The sequence below is a fragment of the Etheostoma spectabile genome, chromosome 6, assembly GCF_008692095.1.
Source record: "Etheostoma spectabile isolate EspeVRDwgs_2016 chromosome 6, UIUC_Espe_1.0, whole genome shotgun sequence".
In the NCBI taxonomy this organism is placed as follows: Eukaryota; Metazoa; Chordata; class Actinopteri; order Perciformes; family Percidae; genus Etheostoma; species Etheostoma spectabile.
Window position 1 is genome coordinate 17,774,533 of NC_045738.1, and position 10,339 is coordinate 17,784,871.

Sequence of the window (10,339 nt, forward strand, 5' to 3'; positions counted from 1 at the left end):
GAGAGTGGTATTTGCGTGCCAGCAGGCAGTGGAGGAATTTTCTGTTGCTTTACAGGCCCACCTTGGACCTCAGATGATGTCATTTCCTATTAAAATAATTGGTCTTGATAGGAAGCAGGAGGGTTTTGATGTTTGCTTCATCCAAAAATATGAAACTAATTATTATTTTGGGATCAAGTGGTTGCTTGTTGGAAAAGGCAGAAGAATATTGTGTTCTTCACGGATAAATTCTCTGTTGTTGTTCATTTGTCTTCCAAGCTTATTCATCAGAAAACAAGGTTTTAATCAGGAAAGGAGGAATTAATCAGAAAAGAAAGAGACGCTCAAAGAACACAGGGAGCAAGAACACATTAGCTGCAAAAAAAATGCTGTGTTTTGCCTGGGAAGCGTGCCAGAGTGTGTAAAAGAGGACTTTAGTTCTCTGCGCAGCATGTGGTGTTTTGCTGTGTCCAAGGCTCTTACCAGTTTGTGCTGGAGAAAAAGTAATGCAGGAAATGGAAATTGTAGCATAATTTAGTTAATCACTTAAGGCTATCACAAGGTTACATAATTGATTTAAGTACCAATTTTCAGCCGGCCTGGCCTGTGTCAAGATGATCTTAATGTGTGAAGGGGTTAAACACCAAAGACCTTGAATAATACGGGGCTGGAATGATCCGGGGCTGAAATGGTCATAATCAGATTTACATTTAAAGGTATAGTAAGTGATCCAATACAACACAAGTTTTGTCAAAATCAGTAAATATCTCTTCACGGTCTCCTAGGTCTTTGTTTTCTGTGTGCGTTTAAATAAAAAGGAATAATACACAGCCCTGGTTGTGTAAATGGAAAACAAACAGAAAGGAGTGCAAGAGCCACAAAACATTGTAGCAGAGAGGCATTGGAGAGGCATGAGTTGGATGTCTAAAGAGATATTTATACAGTAGCTGTGCATTAACGGGTTACAGTGTAGCTTTGGAGCCATTGTAGCTACGCCAGAGGCTACATCAAAACGATCCTACAAGTTTTCGATGCCTAGGGAGGGCATTGAGCAAGTTGAAGAAAAGCTCAGTAGTCTCCTTTAATCCTCTTTAATCTCTCTCTGTCTTAATGAGTAATGAGATGAAATATACGTTGCCTGGCTGGAACTGCAGTTCATGCATAGCTTGCCATCACACTTTATCACAAAGAAAAGAAAAACAAATGTAAACACAATTAAAGCAAGGTACGTCCTGATCACATTCAATACATCCACTTAATGTTGTGGTGGTGCTATCAATGGGGGAAATCTGATGTTGAACTATAAATGCAGTAGGCATAAAGCCATCTTAAAGGCACAGTCACATTCCACTTTGACCGGTTTTTAATCTCCCGGCATCTGTGTCCAACTCTGCCCTGCCAATTTGCAGAAATAGTGATGTACTGATGTATATAGTTTTGTCCAATGTCACACTACCAGATGTGACAACCCTGTTGTCTGTTGTGTTGGTCTGGTGTGTGTGTGTTTTTCACTGTTTTCCACAAGGCCATAGGCGGAGCTGAATTAGAATTTAGGTTTTGAGTTTTCTGTTGCACAACTAAAACAACTTTTGAGCATACACATGTTCCGCCGCACATGACGATTGTGATTGTTTTAAAAAAGGCCAATACACCAGAACATGTTTTTCTCCCATCCCGGAATGCTGTGCGGACTAGCCCGACCCTCCTCCGCAGCACTGTGGAGGGAGGTGTGGCAATGCAAAACTGACTGAGAGACTAAAAATGAAAGTGTCATTTGATCAAAGGGTCATTTGTCCAGAGGGATGGTTAAGAGGTAACATGTCAAAGGCTATTATTGGTGCTACATTAACATCAGACCTGAGGGCTCAGAAAGCCTAAGAACTGCATGTCATACATGCCTGACTCAATCATCTTCTCTGTCAAGAACTTTTCATCATACACTGTATGAGAATAGACATTGTAAAGGACCTGGAGAGAAGATCACACCAGAGCTGCTCCCCATGCTGCGTGAATTAAAGCTATAGTGCGTAGTTTCTGCCGCCCGCACAACAAAACTCTTGGCGCGTCCACATGATACAAGCCTTCCATGCACACCCCCCCACCCCTCCCTCACGTAGTTGCTAGTAGCCAAGGAGGACACAGAGGATAAAAAAAAAAAAACACGGACGCCTGGGTAGCTCACCTGATAAAGTATGCACCAATATACAGAGGTTCACAAATGTATACAAATAAAGGCCTAAAAAAAAACATGGACTCTTCAGAAGAAGTAATTAGCTTCACTCAAGCTTCTGCACGGGAAAGTCCCCGGACGACACAATCTTCTGAACATAGTAATACTGAGAAAAACAAAGAGAGTTGTGTGGAGCTGATAGTCTTAATTAGCTTTGTAGCAACTCATTTGGCAAGGACTTGAATGTAACAGACGTTAATTAATATCAAAAAGTTACACACTAAAGCTTTAAAGAATGTGATTCATCACATCGTTGACTCTTATAATTTCTGAAGAAATTATTCTACACTTTTCACCCCTGCAAATCTGGCCAATCGCTACAGGTTGGATGGTTGGTTTGGAATTATTGCTAAATTGGTTGGATGCAGCTTCTCCTAATTCTGACTTTAGATAAGTGGCTGATGAGGGGGGCTCGGGCACTCACTTCAATGATACGACAAGCACTTAATTTGGAGCATACCGACCCCTTAAATTTGGTGAAATTTCATTGAAAAGACAGTTGACCTTGAGGTTAAAATTAAGGATTTGGACAGAAGGAGTCTATTTAGCCATGTGTTGGTGGGGGTTTGGAACATACAGATGAAAAGAAGGATGTGAATTATGCTGCAGGAGTAGTTTGGCAAGCTTTAATTGATATTTGATAGATTTTCAACCGTAAAAACTGGTCACTGAATCCAACTGAAGCTGAACACAGCCAATGTTCTTCAAAATTAATGTTTTTCCCCCTCAAGCCCACAGGGAATTCATGTTTTATATTCCAAAGATAGATTTTGGGTCGAGTTTCAAGCCCAGAAGTTAAACAATAACTAAACAACATAAAAAAAAGAAAACATGTATTCAAACCTCCCCTCCAATAAAAAGGCTGCTGATCATCAGTGTCAAGAGGTTGGACGTTCCCACAGCTCTGAACGCACCACAGCACAAAAACAAACGTCAGCAGCTACACAATCACAAAGCAGCCTGCAGCCAACTTTTCAAATCAAATAATGAGTGAAAGCATGGGGAAAAACCCTGTTAGGGTTCTTGAACATCATTATAACAGATTCATAAATGAAGAAGGATGATTAGCAGTACTGAGGGAGAGCACTTGGATACAAAACAAGACAAATGTGATGTGACAAATATTCACTCCAGCTCATCTAAGTGTTTCTCAAACTGCAGTATTGGCTTGTAACATTTGGATTTCAGTATGTGTATCTGCACAAATCTCAGTATCTCACCACTGAGCCTGACAACAGTTTTCCCAACATGCTGAGTGGGAGCACATGAGTACATCTCACGTGATGTGTTCCAAAACTCGGAAGCTGAAGTTGGATCAAGAGACAGATTCCCACCTCTTTGCGACTTTTCAATTGTTATATATTCGGCACATAGTCCACATATATATGCACAGTACATACACTGTACATTTATTGTTTATACCCTTTCCCTGTCCTGACCAAGAGTTCTGTAGTGGGACTTTGGTTCTAATCAACCAATCGAGGCAGCGGTAACTCTCTTGTTCTGTGAGGTAAAATTACTTATTTTTTGTGATGGTGTCAAAATTGTGGTGGCTTTGTATAGCGATATAAACTGCATATATAACATTCCATATCAGTTTAAGTTCACACTGTATTCAAATTATGGTAACCACTTTACCTGGCCTTTTTTTGCGATGGGGAACTGAAGTCGTTCTAACTTTGCAGAACATGGAGCTGGTATTCTGACCTTACCTAGTCTCGCATTGCCAGAGGCTCTGGCCAGTCCACACAACAATCCGGGATTGGCAAAAGACGTGTTCTGGTTTATTGACATTTCTATAACCCAATTACAATCTTGATGGGAGGCGCTAAGAGCCAGATGGAGCCACGGTGCAGCTGCAATATCCTCAGGAAGGAACTTGTTTCGGTGGAACATGTGTATGTTTGAAAGTTGTTTTAGTCTTGGAACAGAAAACTCTGATTGGACAGATAGTCCAGCTAGCTGTCTGGATTTACCCTGCAGAGATCTGAGGAGCAGTTAACTATAGTCCTCGGAAATCCACCAGAGTTTAGAAATAGGAAGGTAGAGGGCATCCAGCCAAAAAGAAGGACATCCAGAAGAATTTCTGACGTTACCGGAGCAATCCCGGAAGTGGAACGTCGTGGACATAGACTAAACGTTACCAAACATCTTGTCTTCAGCAGTAACGTTACATTGTTTTGCTTCTGGGCAATTATTTCCAAATTTAGCACACCTAACGTTGACTCACCCATTATTCATTACCTATTGATCACTCTAATAACCCATGTCACAGCTTTTCGCTAGGTTGAGTGGCCGTTTCCATTTTGAGAAAAAAAAAAAAAGAACGCAGATAGATTCTGCCTTTAAAATATTTGGATTTTTGGTAACAGAAATCATTGGTTCTGGGACATGGACACAAAATAACATTGGTTCTGGGATGTTATGATGGGTTTTTTACTATTTTCTTACATTTTATAAACAAACAAATTATAAAATTGCCTAGATATTGATTATTGATTACAATGAAAATAATCATTGAATGCAGCCCTAATCAAAAGTTTTTAAATGGCATGGTGATTAAATCAAGCCACGAGTATGAATTGAAATGTAGTAAAATGAGCCATTCAATATATTTTTTCCACTTCTGTCCCTCAAATATTTCCTCCCAAAACGATATTTATAATATGCAGTACATGTTGCCGTTTGTAAACTAGAGCACTAGTTGTGACACCTACTGCATTTGGTATACAGGGAACCAACAGGAAAATATTGTTAAGATGTGACTGGAAACACAAGCTGTGTGAGCTGCGTGATGGAAAATCAGCGTATGGAGTTTTTTTGGGCGGATGGATCGATGGGTGTGTACAATTACCGTCAACTCTGATGACTCCAGTAGGACTCATGTTTTTCCTGCCGCTGGTGAAGTTCTTATTTAACCACTACAACCTTTAGATTAGTTTTCGGAAGACCATGCGCTGCCAGATTTGAACAGTGTGACCTTGTCTTAAGCAGAAGTGGAATGCTCTTTGAGGGGGTATGATGTATTATATGACAGCGAATCAAAAACCTCGACCGTGATGAGCTATTATCACTCTCCCTGGTGTCGCCCTATTTCATTCCCACCTCACCAATGACCTTCATTAAACAATGGATCCTGCTGACTTAAAGGTTCCTCTGTCCTTTCTACATGGATGATGGACGCCCCACCTGTCCTCTTTCACCCAGCACGAGGCAGATGTCTGTGTCGGGGGTGGAGACCCACGGCGCCGCAGATAAGGATAGTCACCGCTACAGTCTTCCTCTTCTTTTTCCGGAAATCGACTGCAGGCTCTTTAATTGTACACACAGAATAATGTTGTTCTGCACCTTTATCTGTGCTTTCGGTCAATTGCAGGTAACAGGGTTTAAATAGACGGCCGTTGTCATCATTGTTGCTGGATGCTTTATCTGAATAACGATGCAATTTAGGACAAGAATGACGATGAGAAGTTCATATTTCATGTGATGAAGTGCACAGACAGGGTAAGTTTACACCAATCACATAAACTGTATGGACACCTCAATCCTCCACTAATCAATGTACCATGCATAACATGAAAGTTGTTGGTCGCTGTGATGAAGCTGCGGAGAATTTGCACCCAATTTAGTGGCTTTTAGCTCATTGTTTTGGTTTTATGGCTTATTTAACCTATGGTTTGATTCTCACCGCTTGTTTTAACCAGCAGCAGCATCAGGCAGCTGTTTGCAGCTACAAAGCTTCAATAAACCTGCTGGATGCCACCTGTCACGCACCAACAGACAGACAAATCAAAGCTAGCAAGTTGGTGGAGACCAAAGCATAGCTAGAAGCAGAGTGAACGTTGGTCTTACATTTGCGTTGCTAGACCTTCCTCCACGGTGTTGAAAATTAAGGTCTGGCTATTCCACACAACATTCCGGGATTGGAAAAAAACATGCTCTGGTTTATTGGAATTTCTTCAAACCAATCACAATTGTCTTGGGCGGTGCAAAGCCCTGTACAGAGCCACGGTGCCGCTGCAAAATAACCTCAGAAAGGAACTTTTGGTGGAACGTTCATGTACAAAAGGTTGTTTTAGTCGTACAACAGAAAACTCAGATTGGACAGATAGTCTAGCTAGGTGTCTGGCTTTATGCTGCAATTAACCCCCCCTTCCCCCCACACACACACACGCACACACACACAGAAACTTTAAAGGTGCATTATCAACCAAAAATGATTTAGCCTTTTTTAGAAAGAATGTTGACATAGTGTAACAAACCACATATTCCCATGCTGTCAGCACACCAAAAGCACTGACACACACACACACAAACAAATTATTTTGCTGCAGGGACAGAGGCAAAAGTACACACAGTCGAGTACAAAATTGAAGATATTGTCCCTGCAAAACTTTTTTTTTGTTGAAGACTATTTTTGGGGCATTTTTAGGCCTTTGTTGACAGGACAGCTGAAAACATGAAAATGGAAAGAGAGGGGGAATGACATGCAGCAAAGGACCCAGGCCCGCTGCATCGAGGAGTAAACCTCTATATGTGGGCACCTGCTTTACCAACTGAGCACATTGTCTTTCTATTTACATATTTTCCAACAAGGCTGTCATGGAAACTTGTTTTCATTTCTCTGTCCGAGAGGATAAAATCACAGATAAAATATAAATACATTTAATTAAAATACAACCATGAAAAAAAAGAAAATCAACTCTCTCACGCAAAAGGGAGGGATAGCAATCAAGCAACAGTAACTTGCCTAAATGGGCAACATTATTCACAGCACAATAATTTGATTTTGAACGGGCATTTTACGAGGACAAAAACAAGGACAGACTCTGAGACTTCCCAGAAGCTGAAGCAAGTATCCATTAGACTCAGTGGATTTGGATCTTTGATACTGGCAGTGCCTCGAGACGGAGAGAAGGAGGCAGAGACCCAGCAATTCCATCACAATCCCGGTGACTAATCTCTGACAATGATCTGTTCTTTATTAGGATTGCATAACGTGCCATCGTTAGTCATGTTCCATTAGACATATGTTGAACTAATTGACAACAATGGCAACACTCAGGGTGAAGTGGAAAAGCTGTGGAAAGTAGCACACCGACCACACCAGATGGTTTTGTTCTCAATATCTTTTCCCCCTTAAAAAAAATAAAAAATCTCTGTGACTTTCTCTGTCACTTCTCACTTCAGACAGATGATTATGACACCTTTGGGCTCATTCAGGGTTTGAATCCAGCTCAGGAACTCTTTCCTCTCATACTACCATCGTGTGAAATCTAAAGCTGGAGAAATGTCGGTTAAAGTTATAGTGCGTGCCTATTTCATGTCGATGAACGTTTGTTACATTCAAGCCATAGCCAAATGAGTTAATTAAAAGGTAATTAAGCCAATCAGCTCCACAAAACTCTCTCTGTATTGCTCAATATGGCTGATGTTTACAAAATGGGGCCGTCCGGCAACTATCACGTGCAACAGCTCAAGCATATTACAAAGGTAGGAGTCTATCGTGTTTTTTTTTAATCCTCCGTGTCCTCCTTGAACAACCAGCAACTGGCAACACATTCTCACTCCCATCGCTTAATCAGGTCACACTTGTTTTAGCAACAGAGTGAGACAACTCACTTCTTTGCTATCTTTGCTGGGAGTCGCACATGCGCAGTAGCTAGGTAAGATCACTTCAGCTAGCTACTGTTTCTCCAACTTTGGTCAGTACAAGGCAGGATTAGCTGGGAGACTTCTTCTAAACAAGGGAACACGAGGGAATACCTGCAGAACAGGGACATGGAAGTAGTAGATCTTTTGTAGATTATGGTGAACTAGTGTGTGTCGTAGCAGTGTTTTGCCATTGAGAACTAGCGCTAGCATGTGCTACGGTTAGCCACTTCGACTCATCTAGTTATGTAGAAAGTCGTGCAGATTTTGAACAGCTCACCCAGAGACTGAAGGCAGAGGACATTCAGAAAACTGGATCTCACTCAAAACAGCGTGGATGTTTTTATTTCCAAGTTTGTACGCGTGTGAAAGCATCAGAGACACAAAATAACACCCCAAATCCCGGAAAAAGTGATTTTAAACTTTATACGTCAAAACAAGATGTTGTGTTTTTTTTCCCTTGTAGGAAAATACACATCAACATTGTTTTGGAGTCTAAGATCGGAGATCTGAACATAAAGCATGAAAGTGAAGCCGCAATTTGAATGATGGAGGTAAGAACTAATCAAGGCAGATGTACTTTCCCCTGAGGAAAATGCCTCCCATCACTCACCATCCACAGACTAATGTTTCCAAGGCTGCAGGTTGGAAAGCGCTCAGCTTGCTATCTGTTTTGATCATCAGATTTCTGACAGCCCTACTGATTGTAGATCACATAGCATGTTTGCAGCTCGAGTGCCTCCTCCTCCTCCCCACTCTTGATTTGCCTTGCTTGCAGATTTTCCTCCATATGCAGCACTTTGTTGGATGGCATGCATCTCCTGATGAATAGGGGAGACCTTTGGCCCCTGTAGAAGCATTAAAGTTGAGTCAAGCTGCAGTCTAAAACTGGCTTTCAATGACTCACCATGTCCCATCCCATTCACTCCAGAAAATATCACTGCGTTACACAAAAAATCATAACTGTGATAATTATTAGCATCTCTACAACAGCAGCTCTTTTGCGTTTTAGAAAAATTCCCAACCATTAAAAAAAAGAACTAAACAACATAAACTGAAAAAAAAAACTTGTAATCACTCTGCTCACTTTGCCAGGTTTTTGCCCTCAGGCAATCAAAAAAACAATCTTGGACTATTTTCTCTTTGTATTGTTCCAAGTTAGAAACGCTATGCCAGATTTGCTCAACCTGAACAATTAGAGCTGACCCATAGTCAAAGCATTACCGGTGGTTTGGACCCATGCTTCAGTCTGGCTTCGTCAAAGCGAGTCAGAGAGGGAGAGAGACGATTAAAGGTCCTGGTATAATGAGGCTTTCCATCACCTCAGCTAGCTACTACCCCGAGAGAATGACCCATATAGAATCCATATGCACGGCCTGTGTTACTCTGAATGGGTTAATGTTGGTGGCAGCCAGCTTGTCATGCTTCAGGGGCACAAAGGCTTTGATGGACAACCTATTGGTTTAACGCTGGAGCCGCCGGTATCTGGGACAACTGCAGTAAGTCGGTGTGATTCAGTTTAAAGCATCGTGCTCATGTTGTGTTCTTGGCTTCAAGAGAAAATCTCAATACATGTTAACAAGAGACTTAACAACAGAGACAGCTGCCACATGTTTAGGGTAGTAGGTTTTACAGTTTGGTACTGTTTGTTACACACTTTATATATACTGATGTCATTCTCCGCTGTGACCGTTTGTTTGGCACATAGAACACGGTTTACTTTCCAGCTCGTACCCTCGCGGCGCTATAACTCTTCAAAAGAGCTCATGCGCAGCCAAATGGGCTAATTGGGTGGAAATTTGTTGACATTTCACCAACACGTCTCTCTAGAAGTGGCATGAGATGTATCCAATCAATTATTCAGATGATCTTTGCATGACTAAGACGAGCATGCGACGGGTCATCACTTGACCCACACTGGACTCTTCAAATACTAATGGTTCTTTTTGAGAACGCCTGTCTGCCTGTGTTGCATGAAGTCTTCTCCGGTTCACTGCATTTCTCACCTGGAGTTTGGTTTTGGTGACCGGCTGCGTACGTTCGAACATCCGTGCAACTGTGCGTATCTCTTCTGTGCAGAAGAAGAGTCATTCTCATCACTTCTTAAAGCAATTTCAATAAAGGATGTGGGACAAAAATCCCCACTTCTCTATCTATGCAAACATTAATTAGAAAGCACAGCCAAAGATAATGTGAGGCCTCAGCAGTCAGAGTTAGACAAATCAATTGTGTAACTTCCAAAGTTACTCTCGCTTCTTTGTGTAACTAGCCCTCCAGTGCAGCTGAGAAAGAAAGAGAAAATGTTATATTAAAAAGACTCTAACATTGGAAGTTCTCCACTTGACATAGCTTTTATAGCTTTAGCAATTCCAATTGACATTTGCACAGAGTGAGGGCTGTGGATTGGTCTACTGACTTTGTCAGTAAAAACGCCTTAAAGGTCCCAACGCCTAAGGTCCCATGACATGGTGCTCTTTG

General features: G+C 41.5%; 1 long non-coding RNA gene across 1 annotated transcript in view; it reads left to right on the plus strand.

Moving 5' to 3' along the window:
* LOC116691381 (uncharacterized) overlaps positions 1–10,339 on the plus strand; it is a 19,138-nt gene that overhangs the window by 3,802 nt on the left and 4,997 nt on the right. The window contains exon 2 of the long non-coding RNA XR_004332469.1: positions 1,998–2,002. This is a non-coding gene — a long non-coding RNA (uncharacterized LOC116691381). The remainder of the gene's footprint in view (positions 1–1,997; positions 2,003–10,339) is intronic.